This window comes from Tinamus guttatus, unplaced genomic scaffold (genome assembly GCF_059628265.1).
Source record: "Tinamus guttatus ecotype Peru unplaced genomic scaffold, ASM5962826v1 Tinamus_guttatus_pri_ptg000593l, whole genome shotgun sequence".
In the NCBI taxonomy this organism is placed as follows: Eukaryota; Metazoa; Chordata; class Aves; order Tinamiformes; family Tinamidae; genus Tinamus; species Tinamus guttatus.
In genome coordinates, this window is record NW_028289127.1 from 540,753 (window position 1) to 564,429 (window position 23,677).

The 23,677-nt window shown below is 35.0% G+C and overlaps 1 pseudogene; it reads right to left on the reverse strand.

The window, feature by feature from the left end:
• Positions 1–1,543: 1,543 nt before the first annotated feature.
• Positions 1,544–2,285, reverse strand: LOC148592453 (uncharacterized; annotated as a pseudogene).
• Between the last annotated feature and the right edge of the window lie 21,392 nt (positions 2,286–23,677).

Consider the following 23,677-nt stretch of genomic DNA (forward strand, 5'->3'; position numbering starts at 1 on the left):
TTATACAATGCCAATTACTATGTAAATAGCTATGAAATAAAGTAATGTATAATTTAGGAGTTCTGTGTTTCACAAAGTAAGCATCAGAACGCTCTTGATGTTTATTAAGTTTTAAAAGCAGCCATGACCTTTAACATTCACTTGTACCAAAGCTGCTGAGGGACAGAAGAAAGGAATACTCAAAGCATTCTTTGACTTACAGAATGGAGATTGTTTTCAACTCCATTCTACTACAAGAATATTTTGGGGGTCCAAGACATGTCTGAACCTTTCATAGCTAAAAGGTCAGAAGCATACTGAAAATTTGGAGATACAAATATCTGGTACAAATATGGGAGACCAGTCAGATGCTGTAAAGATTGCATTTTGTGGGGTAAGAGAAAGTACAGTCAGGTTTTACATTATGACATTAGCATTCAACTTTTCTCCCCAGATCAGCCTGTTCCTGTGACACACACCACCTATTTGTCAGTGTGTGCTCAGGGAATCTCTTTTCAGATAGTCCTGGGGGGACTATGCACCTGCCTAATATCTTCTGCTAGAAAGGAAATCCTTTTCCCCATAAGTCTGGGACAAGAAGAACCAGATGAAGAACTCCAACAAGACATCTGGTAAGTGCGCCTTCATGGGGAGGTGCCCCGCTGGACCTGCTCTTTGCAAATAGAGAAGGACTGGTGGGAGATGTGGTCATCAGAGGCTGTCTTGGGCACAATGACCACCATATGATAGGGTTTTCAGTTCTTGCTTAAGTCAAGGAGGGGCATCAAGAAAACCATTATGTTAGACTTCTGGAACACAGGCTTTGGACTGGATACTGTTTGGGAGAGTCCCTTGGGAGACAGTGCTGAAGAACAAAGGGGTCCAAGAAGGATGGACTTTTCTCAAGAAGGAAGTCTTAAGGGCTCAGAAGCAGGCCGTCCCCATGTGCTAAAAGATGAGCTGAAGGGGAAGATGACTGGCCTGGTTGAATAGGGAGCTATTGCTGAGACTCTGGGTAAAAAAGAGAATTTAATACCATTGGAAGAAGAGGCAGACAACTCAGGAAGAGTACAAGGAAGTCACTAGGCTATGCAGGGAGGAAATTAGAAAGGTGAAAGCTTGGATGGAACTCAATCTGGCCACCACTGTAAAAGACAACAACAAATGTTTCTATAAATACATTAACAAGAAGAGGAGGGCCAAGGAGAATCTCCATCCTTTATTGGATGTGATGGGGGACATTGTCATCAAGGATGAGGATAAAGCTGACATACTTAATGCCTTCTTTGCCTCAGTCTTTAACACCCAGGCCAGTTTTCCTCAAGGTACTTGGTCCCCTTAGCTGGAATACACTTATAGAGTGCAGAATAAACCCCCCATAATCCAGGAGGAAACAGTCAGTGACCTGCTACTCCACTCCAATGCTCACAAGCCTATGGAGTCAGATGCGATGGGGTTCCGAGAGAGCTGCAGGAAGTGCTTGCCAAGCTGTTCTCCATCATCAGCAGCCCTGGTCAACAGAGGAGGCCCCAGACAACTGGAGATTTGTCAATGTGACACCTATCTACAAGACAGATCGAATGGAGGATTCGGGAAACTGCAGACCTGCCAGCCTGACCTTGGTATCAGGGAAAATTGTGGAGTAGATCATCCTGAGGGCGATCACACAGCATGTGTGTGACAACCAGGGGACCAGACCCAGCCAATATGGATTCATGAAAGGCAGGTCCTGCCTCACCAACCTGATCTCCTTCTCTGACCAGGCAACCCACCTAGTGGATGAGGGCAAGGCTGTGGATGTGGTCTACTTAGACTTCAGTAAGGCCTTTGACACAGTCTCCCACTGTATTCTCCTGGAAAAGATGGCAGATCATTGCTTAGAAAGCTGTACTCTTCAATGGGTGAAGAACTGGCTGGGTGGATGGGCCTAGAGAGTGGTGGTGAAAGGAGTTAAATCCAGATGGCGACCAGTCATGAGAGATGTTTTCCAGGGGTCAGTGTTGAGTCTGGTCCTCTTTAATATCTTTACCAAAGATCTGGATGAGGGGATTGAGTGCACCCTCAGCAAATTTGCAGATGACACCAAGATGGGAGGAAGAATAGATCTGCTTGAGGGTGGGAAGACTCTGCAGAGGGATCTGGGCAGGCTGGATTGATGGGCTGAGACCAACTGTATGAGGTTCAACAAGGCCACGTGCTGAGTTCTGCACTTCCGTCGGAATAACCCCATGCAATGCCATAGGCTTGTAGCAGTAAAGGGCCTGGGGGTATTGGTCAACAGCTGGCTGAACATGAGCCAGCAGCATGCCCAGGTGGCCAAGAAGGCCAATGTCCTCCTGGTTTGTATCAGGAACAGCATAGCCAGACGGACAAGGGAAGTGATCATCTCCCTGTACTGCTAAGGGTTTTAGTAAGGTGGCATTAGTAAGAGATACGCCTTGCATTTAGCCAAGATTGATGTGACATGTATCTGTATTGAAAAATACTGCAGCTTTGTGGTGCTATTTGGAGTGTTGTGAGCACACAGCGTTCCACCAAGAATACACTAGGTGTTCCTAACTGCCTGTAATTCAGGAACAACTCAATCCCAACTGAACATAAAGCAGAGCTTAAACATCTCCTTAAAGGCATCTTGGGAGCTGTAGATTTGGAAACAATTTGTGATGAGGTGGGAAAGAAATGCATAATCAACAGGTGCCTTATGAAGATGAGAGTCTTGTTCAATAATATCATATAGAAGGACTCCACAAGCAAAGGCAGATAAGAATAAGAAATTGTGTGATACCAGAAAGACTTGCTTAAAGGGTTTATTATTCAGAGTGATAAAATATTTTTGTAAAGAAGAAAGTTCAAATCTTGGAAGTCTTAAGCTGAATAGATACCTACAGGCTCCTTAAATGAATATGTCACAGGCAAAATCTAAGTAAATGTAAGGTTAAGATTACAGACCTGAATAACAGAATATAGGGACTTCAGGCACTTTCAGAATCCACTTGATAGTGATGATCTCAGAAATACTTTGACATAGAGGAAATTTGAAAGTCATGATGGTAAATGTCATAGCATGGGATAACACGGGATCAACCCTAATATGCAAATACACAAACAAGTTAGTGTGAGTCATCAGAGCCCATGGTCCATAAGAAATAAAGAGATGAAATTCAACAAATAACCATCTTTTCTAAATGCCAAATATTACTAGAGAAAAAGAAAGGAATTTCACAGTTGTAGGCAAGGGGCAAAAGGCATCACAAGAATGTGGGTGAGTAAGTAACAAAGCCTGTTTCTTCACACTCTGATAGCAGGAGAGAGCTGTACAATGTGTGTTTAGAGAAAGCAAATTCCTCATCATCATTTTTCTTTTTATTATTTTTTCTATGAAGAAGATGAGGCAAGACAAAAATTGAGCTATTTATTTCTGTTTTAATAGTCAAATGGAAAGAGAGCAGCACTCTGACGGTGCCTACTTCACTTCTGTTCAGCAGTTAGCCCTCCTGTGTCAATGTTTTCACTTTGGAAATTGTTATTGAATTATGCATATGTCATTACAGTTTCAGAGAAAAAGGTAAACTTATCATTTCAATTTCTTTTCTCTCTGTTTCTACAAGGGGGCATTCATACATCTTCACTCTGCCTCTTTTCTGCCTTTTTCTCTCTTACACTGTGTTAAGGGAGAAAATACAAGGGGATGAACAGTGTAACTTTGAGCTGCCCTTGAAATAAAGCTTCTCTGAAGTAAGAGGAATCTGGTTGTTTCCACTCTGCCCTGAGTAGCTTTAAAAGTTAGAGTGGAAGGTGACAACGTAAACTATTACAGTAACTCTCTTAGGGCTTCCTTGTAACAGATTGATTCTGCTCTTAATGTCTTTGTCAAGGTGACAATCTGTGACAGCTAAGGACTGTCTTGGGTAAGTGTCCTTAGTTTCATCAGAGGCACTGCACTAATCTGACCAAATGACTGTGAGTGGGTTTTATTGCTTAATCAAGAGGTTATGCTACTAATACACAAGCAAGTTTGATTTTTCTGCTTTTGTTTTCCTTTTCTGAAATACTGGACTAATGTGAGCTCTGTGTGTTCATTATGCCTGTAAAATCAAGGTAATTGCAAAAGGCTAAGGCCATATCATAATCACAAATTGAAAAATTCTGTTACTATAAATTAAATGTGTGTAAATCATTTAAAGCTGAATAAGAAGCAGTATCTTTTCCCTTCTGCCCCCTAGGAAAAAATATTGAATAAAAAACCTTTAATTACGGCTAATCTCCAGAGTACTGAATTGTTTCCATTAGATGGCCACCTCTGACTTCTGCTCTCTTTGGGAAATTAATTGAAAGCAATTATGTCTTAGAACTGTTTTGTCTTTTGGTTTTAGAGAGTCAACTCCTGTGCATGTCTTTCCACCTCTTAATGATGGTATTTTATCTTACTAGTAATCAGTATATAAAATGTTCTTTATATTGATATGTACTTAGGATTTTGTCTATTTGTTAACTCTTTGCAAATTTATAGAGCATCCTATTAGGAGGGAGACCAGCTTGATGCATAAAAATATAAAGTATACTGCATTATATGTAGAGATATTATTTTGCTCCATTTAAAAGCAAACCTCAAGCCTATATTCAAGACCCCAAACAATATGTACGTGTTCTTACTAGCTTAATGCATGAAAGTCCTGTAGGCTCTCCTAAAACTTGCTTTTTTATTTATTTATGATTTTCTATTTAATTATGAAGAAAATCCTAAAAATGTCAATCCTAGATGAATGATACAAAATGTCAACAAGATATAAAAATGCAGAGAGACTGGACAATAGAGCTGGAAGCTGAGAACTCTCTCAGATGTTTTCACTGTAATGGCTAGGAATTATCCAGATGCAATTTGCCATTCTTCGTATAAGGGACAGAGATCACTTTTCTATGACTCAAATTTAGCACTATAATTGATAGCTACCCCACCTGCAGGAGGCAAGCTTAGTATGCATTCAAAGTATAGATATAAATACAAGATATCATAAGAAGAATATTTTTTTTCTGTGATTCCCAAGCACAGAACTTGCAAGAGTTCTTGCCCAATACACTTCTTAATTTGACCTTTGCCTTGTTCTTTCAGTATATTTAAGTACATTGCTGAATAGGTGCCTCAGTCAGGATAATTACACTAATGGCATTTGTGTTACATCAGCTGGAAGCCTGAAGACAAGAGAAAAATAAAGATAAATAATATTTTTAAGTAATTAAAATAAAGTAATTATTTAGGCTTTCTTTGTCACTTAGGTATTTTAGTCCATTTTTATATATTTTTTTAAATGAACACATTTTAAGGTCTGCGCACTACAACTTTGTGCCAACCTGGTCTTTCAAGATGTAGATGAATTCTGACTTCTCAAAATAAAAGGAATACAAAGAAATTGGTTCAGTTTTCCTCAGTGCTACCTCTGAAGTACCTAACAACAGTCTTGTTGTTGTTAGAGGTACTCCCCAGGATCTGGGGGGTTTCACCATTCCTTTCGCATAAATGCTGAGCTTCCTGTGCCTGGGTCCAGCCAGTAGCAAAGCTGAGCACATATTTCTCACACACATGCATGCACACATGCTCACACACAGTATTTATTGCACTTTCAGTTCTTGGACGAGTGTCTCCCCAGCTGCTGGGATAGAGTCCTCCAGGTTCTGTGACTATGCCCTCCCACTCCAAGGTTGGCACTAACATCTCCCCTCTGACTACACAGTCCAATTGTTCACACACATCAAATATAGCTAGAAATAAAATTTAGAGAGATTATACAGACTGTGGTGAAGTGTATGGCTCAGTCAAACAATCCTATTGACCAATAACATGTTTACATTTGAATGACCCCTTTTAATCAGCTTTTCATTCCATTTCCCCGAGCTTATTCTTCTCCCTGATTCTTTCCTAAGCACCTCATAATATTTTGCATATTTCCCTAAGCCCCTTGAAACGTTCCATAATGACTGTTTAATCCTAAAACTCATCCCTTGTATACCATAAATCCTGTAATCCTTTGGGCAATAAAACCTTTTAGTTTGCATTGTATCACAGAGAGTTTCTTTCACTGACTCAGGGTTGTGGGTTTCACACCAAGGTCAGTGATCTAATTGATCTAATAGACCTAAGAATAGTGGATTACATATTCTCTGATTTTTCACTGATTAGATTTTTGCTAATTAGGTTACCAGGGTTCTTCCGCCTAGCACTGTTCTGTTCCTTATGGGGTTTCTGTGCTTGCTCTGCACAGCCTTTACTCAAATAACCAAACAGTTATGCTTGTGTCTTCAGTTTCCTTTAGCTTGCCTTCACCTTTGAGTTGGTTTGTGGAAGTGCTTTTCTACCAAACAGCAGCATTTCCTAACTTTATACTAACTCCACTCTAGTTTCTTAGCTCTCCTATAGAGTCAATGGAAAGAGGTAGGAATCTCCAGAAAATGCCTCCATGCTCCTTGAATATGAAGATACTGCTACACTTTTGCAATCTTCACGCTGTGCCCTTCTGTAGATGTACACTTTGCTCTCTCTACTGAATACATGAGGTGTCTTAGGAACCTATGCCAAGCAACACAGGCACCTGTGCACATACACATACTCCCATTCTACAGTAGCAAACCACTGGAATAGATTTTTTTTTTTTTAAGATTTTGAGAAAGAGTATTGAGTTTATAGACAAACAGCAGACATTCATAGGTAAATACTTGCCGGTCTTTCATAGATTAAGGTATCCTGTCTCCTGTCCAACATCATTTAAAACTTCTGAATGTTCCCAGTCTGGACAGATACCGTAAACAGTGTGTAGTAATTATTGTGTAGTAATCCTTATAGTATTGCTTGTTGATAAGTTAAGAAAGCCAAGGAAGAAAGTATGCAACGACAATATCTTTCATCAACCCTACCTTACTAGATGAGGCTAGAACAACAGAACCAGCTGATCCTCACTAAAAATTAGAGCATGAAAGTAAGTTTTTTGGGAAAGGATTGCTACTCAAGCAGAACTGTAGGAACAAACAACATATGGGTTAGGAATGCATATGTTTTGTGTGTTTCTGATACTCTTCTGCAGAGGGGAGAAAACATACCTTTAGTTTTTGAGATAGCTACAGTTTCATGTTACTAGGAAAACACTTCATAACAGTACGTAAGGGCATTAAAATATCTGTGTTTTGTGGTAGAATATGGAAAGGACTTGCTCACCAGATAAGACAAAACCAAGTTATGTGCCTTTTTAACATTTCCAATTTTGTTTCTATAGAGAATTAAGAGATTATTCTAGCTTTGATTTTTCTTAAAACAAAGAATATGCTGTATAGACATACATGAGAGAAAAATGGGGATGTATTATCTTTCTTCCTTCATAAGACTAAACATAATCAATGGCCTTAGAAACTGGGAGCTATTGGAGTATAGAAAGTAGTATATTCACAGAAGAAAACTGGCTTTTGAGAGCCTTCTAAAAAAAAGTCTGAAAGTCACAGACTATAGCACTAATAACATTCTATAATGCTTTGGTAAGCCTTATGAAACACTATTTTCTTCTATACATGAACCTTGTTAATGTAATAGGAAGTCATTTGACAAATTAAGGCAATAGTATTCTTGGTAGCTTTTGTAATAGAGGAAGGAGCTAAGGGCCGCTAAGAAAGTACATTAGTAATAGCACCATTAAATCCCAGAGATGAAGAGTAGTTGTCAGTGTAAAAGCAAGATGTGTCAAGCCATGTTATAACTTCTCTGTCATGTAATATTCCTTTGAAACCACTAGCATTACACGATCAAACTTATCTTTATGAACTTAAAGTGTCCATCCACATAAGACAAGTTTTTCAACTGCTTTAAACAGCATAACTGCATCAACTGCAACGGTAGCAATTGATTTGCACTGAGATCTAATTTAAATTGTGACAATCTATCCTGACAATAAATTCTTCTTTGCCCAGGTATGTTATTATAACATTATACAACAATATAATAACAATATAACAATATAATTAATTTTATTAGTTATTATAATAATAGTTTAAAAATCCTGAATATTTAATCATAATTCATCCATTTTTAAGTTAAGGTTTGTGCCTGTGCAGAAGTTCAACTTACTCTGGTTTGTTGTGATTATTAATTTAACAGGCAGTTCTAACAAAAATGTTTTTTCTTGTTCTAAAACAAATATTTTCTCTGGTTTCATATGTTGCATAGTTTTTAAAAACTGCATTTACAGTAAAAAATAAATAATACTTTTTTTTTTCTCACTAGAGCATTCAACTTTTAAAATATGAGTGTTAAAGAACAGTTTCCCCCCACTTCATAAACCCCCACCTAATAAAATACATATTTTATTACCCAGCAAGAATCACAATTTAGATGTTAGTTCTAGCAATAAGTGCAGGATCTCTACAGCTCAATTTTTCATGGTTGAAATCATCCCTGATTCAGTGTGAAGTAGAAAGCTTCAAACACTTGGGTTACTCCCTGTGTGATAGTTAAATTCAATAATTTTGTATTAGATGCACCTGCCAGGTTCACTCTTAAGAGGCTATGAATCTCCAAAATAGAAGGTGCTAAAGGAACCTTTTCTCTCTTTTATTGCATTCTTCTAAGAATCTTAAATGAACCAACAAAAATCACAAAAGATTGTTCAGTCAAAGTCAGCACATAATGCCCCCTACAATTGAAAGGCAGTGGATGAATTCTTAGAATTCTAGTCAAAAGCATTCACACTGATCTTTTAAGTTTGATATATATGGAGGGTGTTCTTTCAAGCGATTGTCCATAACAGAAGGGTTTTTAAGCCTTTATCGCTATGAAATTGATAAAAAACAAACAAACAAACAGACAAACAAACAAACAAACAAAAAAAAAAAAACAGTGGCATGGCACTCCTACAAAGTGCCTAAAGAGTTGCTGCTTTGCCACTATCAGGAAACATAATGTTAAGCACCATGATAAGTGATCTATATTATAAACAGAGGAGTAAAATGGGGAAAACAAAACCTCAGTTTTTTCACATAAGTGTGAACTCTCTAACTCCTACAGATAATTCCTAATTGTCACCTGCTTAAAGAAAAGTCCTCATTTCCCACTAGCAAAGTGCAAGGGAGAAATTGAAGGATGAGTCTAAGAGAGTGGGAACTGGGCATGGCTCTTTAAAGAGATTTTTAGGACATTTGGCTCTGGTATACAGACAAAGACTGAACTGCAGGTTAGCCATGTTTAGTTTTGTTTATTTTATGTAGAATTATGAACAAAATCTCAATAAACCTTTCACATAGCTGCATCATTTTCCATCTTATGCAATCTCAATGTAATTAAAGATGTGTTCAAGCATCACTTTGACTTGAAATATTCATGTATCTTGTATGTATACATGTATACATGTATATATGTATATTTGTCTAGACATATATCAATTAGTCCCTTTACAGACTTCTGGTATTAAAGACAAATTATAATTTGTGTTTTACTGGAAATCTATTAGTACGGTTGGTTTCAATGGGCAAAGAAGCTGATGAAAAAATTACCTTTGGATTAGATTTTTGAAACTGTGAGACATAGACTGTTACCTTCCTATTGAATTCCCAGTTCAATTACATTACGCTAGGCCTGCTGAAAATAGAAAACGCAGCGCTTTAATAAACACTTTTAATCCATACAAAGCAGAACAGCAATGGAGAGAGACTCTACCATAGTCTTTTCACAGTGGTTTGTACTTATTCCAGCTCAATGGAAAAATAAGCATGAATAATTAAGCAAAAATAAAAATAGAACCTATTTTTTTTTAATCCTAGATGATTATACAAATTCTGGTATTGCTGGCATAAGGTAACTACTGCCAACTGCAAAGGATATTTAAGACTTCTCAGTACTTGCTATTATTACTCTTTTAGTCAACCTAAATACATTTTTGGTTTTAGCTTCAGTAGATATCACTGTGCTTTGTAAGAATGAGGAAGCCATTCTTCAAATGCAGAAATTGATGTGGACATGTGAATTCCATTTTTTTAATCAGGGGTACTAAGTATCAAAACTCAAATATGGAAAATACAGAGGATACCATCTCTTCAGTGCAAGCTAGACAGAGTTCTTGCTGATTGCATAGGACAAAGATTCTTCCTCCATTTAAACAGTTAATTGGTTTAATCTAGGCTCCACTGAAACAGGTCAAATTCCTCAAATTACAAACTAATCACTCAGAAAGTGAAAGATATTCTCTTACACAGTTCTTTTTGCTTATAAAAGGCTTATTTCTCTTTTTACGTAAAAGCCATTGCAACGATCTGCATCATTCAGTTAAGCTGAGTTTGCAACATTTTTTACGTGGAGAACAGAAACATCATTGGTGGTGTACAGTCAGTGTTGTCACCATGGGCCTCTACATGACATGTGACACTTGCTAGCATAAGGGAGAAAGTGACTTCATAGTCATCCTGACGCATTCAAGTTTTCTACAGAATTTCCAGATACTCATAATTTCTGCTTCTGCATGTGCTCAGAAACATGATTCAGTCTTCACAGATATTGGCATGTTCCAGTATAGATTGTTTTCAATTCACTCTGGGCTTGCTAAATTAGTTTTCTCCCCACAACCTCTCAAAAGCTCAGTTGAAGAGGATTTTTCCACCTGTTTCTCTTACAACACCAAAAAAGAAGTGCCCTGTTTTACCTAACAGTTTAACTTAATTTGGTCACTTCCTTCAAGAAATATTTTGTACATAGAAACACAGTTTGCCTGCATTTTGCCTACTGAAATAGGCACATACAATAGATGCTGAAGAAAAAGCATCTTGTTGATTTCCACTTCCAGCTGTTATGTAAATTAGATAATCAGTTTACTTAGACTACGGGAGTGCTTTTCAGTACCTATTTAAGTATTTTTGAAGTATTTATCTATAGGTATTTTTCAGTATCTATTAGAGACAGGCAACACTTTATTTTCTATATTAATGGCAGAATTGCTGGTGATGCAAGACTGGAAGAGAGGATGGAAATATTGTTTTGGATTTTTCTATATGTATTTTTTCCATATTTGAATAAAAATAAATAAATCTTCATCTGGAACCACGTTTTAGGCTGACAAGTGAGTCTGATTCCCTAGTTCTCAGCAGGTCAAACCAAGTGATAAAAATTATTATATACTGAATGACAGGAACGGAGAATACTGTAAACAGAGATGTAATCACATAATTTTGAAGAAGTATGTCCTTGGATGTAGCAATTGTCTTGGTGGACTCTTCCCTCTTATTTTTCCTTCTTAGGTTTCTTTAGATTTTTTCCTATTGCTTTCACAATTAACTTTTAAATTCATAAGTAATTTTAGTATTTTTCCTCTTCTTTTGGACTTCTCTTCCATTAGTACCTGCTCAATGACAAAGACTTGCATGATTTACCCTCACTGAGTACTAGCTTAAATTTTCTGAAAGCAGGAAGCATTGCTTATGGCAGTGTATAGTGGAGGCTTTTTTTTTTTTTTTTTTTTTTTTTTTTTGTCAGAAAGGTGAGTGGAAAACTTCCCTGACTTATGATGGAGAACAATAAGATAAATGCGTCCTACTGTGGTGCTGAAATGAAAGTCTGCTTTGATGCAGGATACTGGAGAGCAGTGTTTTTGTCATAAAAGCAGCTTAGCTTTCATTACCTAATCACCAGAAATGACATACGACAGGGACAAAGTTGGAAGAATAGATGAAGAGCAGATAAAAATCACTAAATCAGAGATTAAAGTTGTGATAAACCTGTGACCAAGGGGAGACAAATGCTAAAGACAAGGGAAGTAAATCCCTCTGCCAAGAGATGTAATTCTGAATAGTAAAAAAATGTTTCTCAGGAGTTGAGATCACAAAGGACTCCAGCTGAGCTATTTTCTGTATGAGACTAATCATAAATTTATCAGTGCCAAATGCAAAAGAAATGCAAAGTCTATCAGCTCCAGTGACTACTCTGTGGATCTCTGTAGTGCCCTAGGCTAACTTTCAGGCCAGTATTGCTCTTGCTAAAGTGAAATTAGCAATATGGGCCTGACACATCTCATCCTGAAATTAGGTATATGTTAATGAGATTGGATGAGGCCTGATATTTATCTGTGAGAGGCAGTACACTATATACATTCATTATTGCACTTTTGGTAGAAATCTACTTCACAACTTAACTTTTCATTTATTTGAGAGCTAATATAAATTTATATTTATACTTCAAAAACTAACATGAGAAACATAAAGCATCCTAACTCATGGGGCCTAGAAATAAGTCAAAGCTTAAACCAATTTAGATATATCTTTTCTCTTATATTTCCATGGATTCATTTTTATTAATTATTAGAGAAAATTATTTTAAAAAGAGAGAAGGTCCACAATAAACATCTAAACTGTCGCATCCCGCAAACAGAAGCATACAAAACAGTGTGTTTGTGAGATAAAATATTTGGAAGGAGAGACACTATATGAAGACCCTGATTTTACCACTCCTGTTTACACTAATTAGCATTTAAAACAGAAAAAAATAGCCTCTTATAAGGCTGAATGAACACTGGAGAGGAATAATATTATAAGTCTCAAGTTCAGTACTTCAGTTGTATTTCAAAGGCTAGCAAAATATTTTCTTATTCTAATGATATTCTCCACATTCAGCAAAAGAGTTCATTGCTCATGAGTAATTAAGTTCTGGTTTTACCTGTGAAATAAGATGTTATTGTTTTAAGCAGGCTTGGCCAAACCAGCAGCTTGAATCTTAACTGTGTTAAGGAAAGATAGTTTGTCACTGCCCATAACGGCCATGCTACCAGACCATTTCATTGTAGTTGAGCTGGTATTCAAGAATTAACAACAATAAAGAAAAAAGGTCTTAATTAATTGGTAGTCCAACTACTTAGTAAGGAGACTGTTGGTCTGTGGCAGAATTCTTACCCCAGAATTCTCTGGACTTGGATTGTTCTTTGAAAGACACGCCTATGCAAGAGTCCTTCACATTCCTAAGGTAAAATTGTTCTTCACCTGCTGCTTTTACTATGGATGTAGAAGGCTTTCTTATTTGCATATAAATTATATATATTTTTTACCCAAGATTTTAGCCCCATGAAACATTATACAAAATTAAACATTACTTTTCCTAGAGGAAGAAATCTCAGTGGTTTTGTTTTTTTTATTGGTTTCTAGAAGACACTTTGGGCTTCATTAAAAGTCTGAATAAACATCTGGTTGCTTCTAGTAAATGTGTAACACATTTACCTGTCATTGCTAAGTCTGTGCATAGAGTTCAGTGGAGACACAGCAGGCTCTGTGTAGATATCCTCACAGAGTTTGAGAAGATATAATATTTAAATTAGAATTAACAGTCTGCATGACTAATTACAAATTTCTCTTGCAATGGGCCTTCGTATGCTTAAATTTGTTGTATATAAAATTTAAACAATATTTGTCTTGAAATGCAACAGACTATTTTGCCAAACTGTTTTGAGAAAATTATCTTCATTAACATAATGGTTTCAGGGATCAACATTTTATACCTAAGAAGTTTTTTATCAATCAAACTATTTGCAGTTTTGGTGTGTGGCTTTCATAGCATTGACACACTGTAATAATAATACATTAAAACAGACATATTGATATTAGTAATAGCATCCTGTTATAGACAGCATGACATGGATGAAAGAAATACTTAATTGTCTTTCCCATTCAGGATAACACTTTACTAATCTGTGTCCAGCTACAAGCATATGACAGAATTTAAAGGATTTTTCCACAGAACTGTTAGGGCAGTCAGGCCTTACAGAATCTCAGGTCTGAAAATTTGCTTTTCAGATCACTTCCCTTTGGTTTTACATCAGTTGATGATTCAAGTGTTTTTTTTTTCTTAAATCAAATAACAGTCAGCATTATTATATATCATTGTGAACTGGAGATGCAGAATAGAGCAAAAGAGAAATTTTTATTTGTTAAAGTATAATTGCTTTCCTCAGTACGGTCTTCCATGCTCTCTCCACAATAGATTTACATACTGAAATAACAAAGTTCTCAGCAAGTAGTGGAGAAATATTCCCTAAATCTGAACGTTTAAAACCAAAGACATTTTCTAGGGATTGTAATAATCTCAAAACTATGGGGGGAGGGGAAATTTTCTTTAAAGAATGCAGTATTTTGCATTTTTAATGCTAATGGCTTATTTCATCTTCTTATTCTCAGCAGATCGCTTTCAAAGAATTTGAAATAGTTCTTTGAAATGATTTTTTTTTAATGCCGACCCCTTACTTTTTCATACCATATTAGGTCATAATCTAGCAAATACTTAAGAACATTCTTAGTCTTATTAACCATACCCAGTACCATGGAAACACCTTATGCTAAACATTGCAAGGTTAGTAAAGAAGTAATACCTTCTATAAGCTCAGCTAAGATAATTGGAAGAAAAATAAGTAAGCTCTTTGATGGAAAGCCTTTTTTTTCAGATCTGCTGAATATGTGTGAAAGACTTTTTCAGCACTGAAACTTCATATTTGGTCAATTCTAGTCTTTATTTTTCATTTACCCCCATTGTTGTTTGAGGATTTGAATCTTTGTGATTAAGTAATAGGATAAAAATTTCAATGTTGTTATAAAAGTTTTTTTTTTTAAGAAAATAAAAACACATATTAAAATTTCAAGCTTTATAAACTGCCATTCAGACTCAGTGAGGATGCAAACAATATTCTTATAACTAAGATGCTTAAAAGTGTAGTAGTAATTGTTCTATCTAAAAAAAAATGCATTCTGGGAGATTTCAGCTTTCTTGTCCAAATATAGTCTTGAGAACCTAAAAACATCCAGATGTCTTTATGGAAGAAGAGAAATTGGCTTTTGTAAGTTACACTTTTTTTTTCTTTTTTTTTTCCAGTTTTGTTTCTAAGACAAGTTTTTGAAAACAAAACAAAACAAAAAAGTATAAATAAACTCTTCACAACTTAGGCCAGATGTATGATATACTAAAGAAAAAATATCAATATCCAAATAAACAACTTGATTTTCTTGAAAGAACAAACTTCTTTTTATAGGATATGATCTTACAGAAATAATGCATAATCAAGCAAATAAATAATGTAGAACATTTCCAGTAAAAATATGTATTCTAATCAACAATGAAGCTCTTGAGCATCTTTCATCTCTAAATGGAAAACTGATGTGATCATAAGTCTTCCATCATTTATGGAAGACTTCCATAGATGTTGACTATTCTACCTGTCCACACTGTAGTTGATAGCACTTTTTTCCATGTGCAAGATAGTACTCTTTCTTAGACAAATAACTATGTTCCCTTTCATAAACATTCAGAGAGTAGTGTTTCACCACCTAAGATAAAAGTGAATTGGTTTAGGTATACTCATATGTGTTTATAATGATAGGTAGTTTTAGGAGATATTTAGATAGAAAATTGCACAATTCCTAATAATAAAAATATTTGACAACACTTAAACCTCTTACCTCTTTTAGAAAGATTCCAGACACCTCTTCAGAATGTGAAGAAGGATACTTTAGAAACACTCTAAGTGAAGAATTCTCCTTTACACTTAACAACTTATCTTCCTCCATCAGAGAGAAAAGATTCTGCAAAGAATTAAGATTGTTTGGCCTCACTGGAAATAGATTTTCAATACCTACTAAAGTCTGGAGAGTAAGAAATGGATAACAAAGAGTTTATTTTCTTTCATTCCTTTCATTTTCAAGAATACACTGAAAGTTTTCTGGAAAAAAAAAGCACTAATTAAAAATAAACTGTAGCATCATTAAACAAACTATATATCCATGTATGTGATGAAGAGCTTATTAAAAGCAAAGAGAATGAGACTTTTTTTCCCTTTTTGTTTCACATCCTTTGACCATGGTTACACACTTTCTTGAAAAAAAACTGCACGTTCTATGGCAAAATTTTAACATTTACTTAAGGACATGCTGAGATAATGACAGTGAAAAGAAAGCTAATTCAGAAGCCAACCACTTATGACACAAGTGTAACTTTCTTTCTCATATGCAGAAGATAGATAAACAGGTTGCAAAAAGGCTAGGAAAAGTCTGAATTCAACAAGAAGTCTCCTCTCTGATCTTACCTCACACTCTACAACACTTATCAAATCTCATGATATTCAATAGGCAGCAATAAAAAACAAAGAAGCTAAAAGGAGAGAGAATAAAAAAGGTATATCACAACTTGAAGGAGAAACAAGCTTCTGATTCAGAATACTGCTGGGGCTCCACTGGTGCTGCTTAAGATGAGCTTGCAGTGCATTTCCACAATATCAGACTGTATTTTTCTTGCTAAAAATTAGTAACTGAAATGCTACTGCAATTTAATAGAGAACTTGTTAAAATTTCAAACACGAGATTTTAAAGTTGTACTCAGGGAGTTGGTACATGAAGTAAACTTGGATGAAAAGAAGCGGTGAGATTTTAATCTGAAGTTATTTCTTCTTTTCTTCCTGTCTGTTGTCTCTAGACTATGCCTTGAATGATTGATTTTATCTCTGTCATTTAAACAGTCTTACTGGTTTTATAAAATTGAATAAGATTACTCACAGATTATATATACTCGGGTAAATCCAGATGGACTAAAACATTTTTCAATATTTGCATGTTCAAACTTTTATGTTTTTGTATTAACAGTTTAATTGTTTAAATCATATATGTTACAATTTGATAAACAGTCTAATAAATCTGGAAGTGAGATCAGTTTATCCTGATAATTTCTATCTGGAAAAATATGCAAAGGAAAATATGCAAAGGGTTTTTTTCTTATTTATTTCAAAGATTTTTTAATTACAAACATTAGTAGAGTAAATGTAGTTATTTTTGGAAAATCTAAAGCAAGTGATTCTAGATGTGATTGCCACTGAGTAATTTTTAACCTAGTGAAGAGTTATTGGACTGACATATTTTTTCTTATTCAAATCTAGGTATTTTTATTAATCATTTACATTCAAATATTCAGCATATGAGTAACAGGGAGTATCTTTCTACACCACCTTCCTACATTCTATGCTTGCTTTGCTAAGGACTTATCAATTTTCTTTTTCTCAACAGTTAAACTTTGTATATATATGAATTCGTACATTAAATCTATGAAAAATAGGAATGGATAATGCATGGTCAATTAAGTCAAAGTTAGTGAAAATCTGACTGGATGTAATTTTTTCTTCTTTATATGAGGAAATTCTACAGCAAAGAAGTCTATTATCTACCTCTTCTCAGAAGAAAATGCAAGAAAGTGTGAAGGGTAAAGAGATAAAAGATTATAAAATTGGGAAGAAAAATAGCTAAGGAAGGAGATTTATGTAGCAAATGCACCATCACAGTGCAGCACAGATCTTTTGTATCCCTAGGAATATTTTTCTAAAAAAATGGGAATTGGTCAGACTAGGCTGACAAATTTTGTGGTTATTTTAAAATGGCATTAACGTTTATTGATTATATTTAGTAATTTACCATGGGACAAAGAAGTGAAAAATAATAGGCAGAAATTATTTTGGTAAAGGTTCATAGAAACACAGGACACATACTGGAATCCTAAACAAATACAAACAGATACTGTTTTTATCAGAGTCAAGCAATAGCTATCTAATCTAAGATTTACCTAACCTTCTGAATACTGAAGTCTGAACTACTGACCTTAAATTGCCTTTAAAGATACAGAGAAAAGGCATGTCCAGTAAAGAGCCAATAAATTAGCATCTCTGAATTTCTGGATTTAGAAATAGAATTCAGGTGTCTAGCTTGTGACCTGAGGTTCTAAAATTAAATAAGTCTATCAGGTAAATTGCAAAATGTTCTTAAAGCAAACTTAAAGCAAAGCTTTGGCTAATTTGGGGAATATTTGGAACCTGCAGTGAATGGCTCATATATTTTATATTGGAATATTTTAACAAAAAAAAATGTTAAAACTAAATGAAATAAAATTTGAAATTTTCTCTGCAGTTAACAGTTTTTAGCATCATAACATTTTCCTCTGTTTTTCAATAAAAAAACACATCTTGAGTGTCCCCTCAAAAAATGTGTTTAGATTAGTAACAGAGCACTTTCCTAGCTTTCATTTTGTTTCTGTATTTTATTTGACAATAATATACATTTTTCTTTCATTTTTAATTTTGTTAAATCAATAGGACATGAATAATTGGCATAGAATTAGAACTACAAAAAACAGCTGATGTTAGACACCCTGCATTGCTGAGTATTTATAAAACTCAGATCAATGTATAATTAGCACTTCACAGTAAGGTAAAAATGAAGCTCTTTCATTTTTCTATTTTGAAGATATCTTTAAAATTAAAGCTGTATAAATATGAGAAATATTTACTTGAAATGCATTACAGATTAGACCAAAAATCTTTGCTTGCAATGGGATATATTCTCATCTGATAAAAATCCATATAGATTAAAGTTGGCGAAGCTGGGCCACTTTGTTTTCAAAGTGTTTTGCAGCAAATGATCTTTTCTGTATTGTTTATTCAAACCTAACAGTAGATATCTTAATGTAAAAGATTTGTTAGTAGTTTGTCATCTTTTTCTTCTTCATCTGCCGTAATGATGCTAAATCTTTTTTTTGCCCCTATTCCTCTTACTCTTCAGTCAAGGATGATTGAAAAATGAAATATGAAAGGTTCAGATGAATATGAAATCCACATTTCTTAGGGCTGTCATACAAAGATATACAAAATTTTCCATTTGCCCAAACAGCTGGAGATATAGTCAGATCCCTGGCAGGAACTGTCATCTTTCCTTTTCCATGATGGAAGATTGAGGAGGTCCATAATTTTCCATGATTACATTAAGAAATGATGCTGTAGCAAAAGGCATTCTTCAAACATGTAAGGAATAGCAAGTATAGAGTATTCCAGTTTGCTGCCTGTCCATAATGAATGACAAGCAGTATGGTGATAAGAGATGTGAAAATGATTCCAATAAAAAATTCAGAGGAATAGAATTATTCTATTAAATGGTATATAATGGTATATATTGACTTTTTTTCCCTATTCCTTCTCTCTTTCATGCCTGGACACATACAAACTGCACAGAAATATAATTAACTCTGAGCTGGGAGTCAAATATTGTTAAACAATATTTGAGGGGTTTTGAGTCAGGTGGAACAGAATACTACATTTCTAGTAAATGAAAATAAACTATAATTATCTTGATTTTTTTTTCAAATTTAAATGTATAATTAATTTATAAATATATTCTTTAGGCAACAAAAATTTATATTTTCTCTCTCTTTATTTTACTAAGGTCAACAAGAATGACAAAGCCACTTGTGAACATCATGATATTTGTATCTAAAGTTGCAAATGTCTCTTTTACAGTTTGAATTTCTACAATTTTTCTCCCTCAAAATAATGTTATGTATTATCTCATTAATTTTACACAAATTCCTTTAACATAAGGCATCAACCAGTCATCTGAAGATTGCAGAATTACTATTTGCAGTTTCCTGTTAGCATGAATATTTGAAAGAACATTCTTGAATGTTAGAGATAAGCAATTAATAGAAACTGAGACTGGGGGGAGGAGTCAAATCACTCTTGTAGCAACAATCCAATGAATAAAGAACAAGAGAGAGAGGTCATATTTAAACTAGCATATTTTTAAAGTTGATAAAAGAACTGAGAGGTCTAAATGATATATTGTTACTCAGAATACATTGTGCTACAGTACTTCTACTAAAAATAACTAAATGTACTAATTAAAAAAACAGGTTAGTTAGGGCAAGGTTTAATTAGCCTTTTGCCATAGAGTGTATCTCTCGTATTCATGAAACAATAACCAGCTTTGCTCTCTCTGCAAGCTTCAGTATGTTTCTTATCATACTGAAAAATATAATTATGACAAACACAGAGAGGATCACTCTGCATTGGATGAAGGAAAAGAACACATGAGAAGTATGCATTACTTTATTGCCTTCATGACTTTCAGAAGAGGGGAAAAAGCTTGTACCAAGATACAAAACATATACATAACCATCACCTTTAGATACTACCATAAATTTCCTGTTCTGCAAAATCTCTCAAAGATACACCAATATCGATAGGAATAATCAGCAATTAACTGTATCAATTTTCTTAGGGAAACCATTAAATACTTCCTAATATCCTAGATGCTTCTTGTCACTACAGTTAGGATATTTAGAGAACTGCAGCAGTACAAAACAAAATACAAACCAGAAAAGATTCAAAGAATAAAGAACATGTAAGTTTTAATAACTTTGATTTGAAAAAAAAAAAGTTTTATAAGTCTTTGAGGGTTTTGATCAAAGAAAACCCCATTGAAATAATGTTAATATAACTCAGCTTACTAAAATTCTACTGTTACACTAAGATTTGATAGCATCAATTTAGATATAAAATTGATGGTGCTTCCTATTAAAAGAAAATAATTTAATATTGTATAAATCAATAAATAAAATCCAAGCAGGTTTTTTTAGAGCTTCACATCGATAAAGGTGATATATTTCTTAACATTTACTTATCTCCGCTCTGAAATATAAGCTTTATTTATCAATTAAGATAAGTTTTTGTTTTCACAATTTACTGTCAGATAAAGGGTAATAGAGGGTAAATAATTCTGCAGACAAATACCATCATAAAGATATAGCAAAACTAGATGACCTCTGCTTGTTTAGACCATTCACTATAGAATGGTTATTCCTAAATAAATCAGTTATGATGATTATTTTTTTCAGAAAAAAAAGCCAGATAGTTTAAATTAACTAGTAGGTATATAAGCCTATTTGTTGACTTTATATAAACTAGGATACCGACTGCTCAAGGATGTAGATAATAGTCTTCTGGATGGTATTAAAGACTTTAACTAGAGCATCTGTTTGCAAAGTGAGCATCTGTTGATAGCAAAACTTACTTTCATTATTTTTAAATGTAGAGAGAAATGACTAAAAGATTCAGAATATAATGAAAACTGAATACCTTTAAGCTCTATACAAAGCTTAACCTGTAAGGACTACCACAGACTTTTGACTTCATGAATTGACTAGAGTCAACGGATAAGAATTTAAAATAAAATAACTCCATGGCAGAATTGAAAATTCCAAGACAGATCAAGCCATTAATTTTATCACAGACTACTACTTTTTGCACTTGTATTTGAAATAAGGAGTATTTCAAATACCGCCAACTAAAGAAGTCCTTCATCCATACTGTAGGTCTCAGTTAATTATTTCTATCCTACATTATTTCCTTTTCTAATACTTAAGTTACATACAGTTCCATCAGGCGACAGTTCTCAGATGGTCTCTCTAGCGTAGCTTATGGCCCTAAAGGTGAGAAAGTCAGAGTGAAGACTGAAGTATGCTGCTGTCTACCATATATTGTTCTAGATGCAAGTAGATGGTGTTGCACAGTAGGATAAAAAGAGTTTATGGAAAACAAATGCTATAAGCTATCTGATTGACCACTGACAAGGTGCTTAAATTCTCCTTGATTTAGTTCTATTAAATGGGGATAACACGTATTTTCTCTTAAGGACTAAGTGAAAATAGATCGAGGCACTTGTTAGGCTTCAAAATATAGTATACTAAGACATAAGTATGAGTTTAATAATTGGTTTACTCTGTGTGTACATATGGGTGTTTAACAGTAAATGTGCATATGAGTTAAACACCCTACTGTTCACTGAAATACATCCAACTTGTTTTCAAGCTTGTTTGGGTTTTTAGAGAGAATGACATCTTGGTCTTTTTGTTTGTTTGTTTTTGTTGTTTTTGTTGCTTGTTTAAAGCCACATACATTGGAAATGAATCTCACAGTAAGCATATGTAACAGTTGGTAGTCATGTTCCATATATTATGGAAAATATGGAATATTTTCATGTTCCATATTTTATGCATTCACTTCATTGTTACATGATCACTTGTGGCAGTATCTCATGAGCGTTGAGGCCAAACCAGTACATCTTGGCAAAGAGGAACTTCCTAGTGGCCAGGCTAATGTGCCCAACAACCGTGCTCTTTTCAAAAGTACTTGGACACCTTTAGTGGCTGCAAATCCTAATAATCTCAGTTTTACATCTTAGCTTTTTTAAAAACAATGGCTGCTCCAACAGCACCCTACCCTTAAGAATCCAGTGCTAATCCAGAGGGAAGAGTGCCACCTAATGATCTGCAGGTAAGCACAGGCTCCAGCCAGTACCTTTTTGTTTTTCACGAGTTTTTGCATTCTCCCTTACTCGAAGGCTTCATAGTAGTTCAGTAGTTGTGGTTGATTTCACAGTTGTTTGTGTTTACAGACACAAATGTGGAGTTGTTTGTATTTAAAAGCAGAACAGGGAACAGTGATCAGCTTTCCATTTAGCTTTTTTAATGACAAACAAGCTTGAGAGTATCACAGGCTGCTTTTGAAGGGCTGTTGAGTGTAGCAGACAGGGAAAGGCATCAAGGGAAAAAAAAATGGAAATTCTGAAGTGTCATAGTTTGCTTTGCTAAATTCATGGGAGTTAGGCAAGAAAACTATGATAGAAGGGTGGGGTGTGTGCATGGGGAAATACTACATTTTAAGACTAGCTTGAGAGAGAAATGTGCTTCCTCCCCCACCATGACCCTGAGAATTATTTGATGCAATGAAGGGATAAATACTTTCACAGTACATTTAAAAACCTGCATGTAAATTACAAAGTTGTATTCAGTAGGAGTTGTATTTTAATGTATTGAGACATTGCAGGGGGTGTCAGTCACATTAACACATGCCTCGGGTGGTTGAATGTTCAAGCACTCCTTGTCTCCCATTGCACCAGAGGAATGTGTTAATGAGTCCATAGAACATAATCCTGTCATATTTTAATGGTATGTTAATTTAAATGGCTGCGGAACAAATCCTGGGGCTAGGAAGATCCATAGCATGAAGCCAAACGAAACTGTGCATTTTGTCTTGATCCCTTGGTCACACAGGCCTACTTGTCTTAACTGAGAAATTTCTAAAGACACCTTGAGGGAAGAAGAGCTATGCAACTACTACTCTCAGTTACCTTGCCTTCAAGCAGCATGTTTTTTTGGCAACCCTACTGCTATACAGAAAGTTGAAGAATGTTTTAGAACTTCTCTTTGTTATGTTTTTCCAGCTAACAATTCCAAGAAGGGAACGATGACAAGGAAGCGGATTAAAAGGCTAAACAACAGCTTGCTCTCCTCAGCAGTTCGAATGCAGCCTTTCAGCAAGTGTTACAAGACCTCTTTTCAAAATGCAGCTTATTCTAAAGCATTAAAAATGTGAAGACTCATTCTGTCTTTAGCATTCCCACTGATACAGCCCAGGCACTGCTGAATACCAGTCCAAGAACATCCTGAATTATGTTGTGCTTGCTACAGAGTGATGATGATTTGGCTTAATCCTTCTTTTGTGAACCAAGCTTGCTCATTCAAGGTTTAGTAGATAAAGGAAACTCTCTACACTGCTCTACACTGCTGACATCAAATTCTTTCACTTTCTTTGATACTTAAACAGGGCTATTGATGCGAGTCCCAAGACCCTCTCTAGTGTAAGACATCTCTGAACCAATCTCAGCTTCCATTTTAGAAGTAGGACACTGAAGATGAGAAAGAAGACATTCCCAAAGACAGTAGTAGTTGTCCCAGTCTGGACATTTACCCTTGCATCAATATTAAAAGTTCATGAAATATCTGCAAAACATCATAGGCACAGCTTCATTTGGTACAATACCTACCACAGAAGCCCTTGGG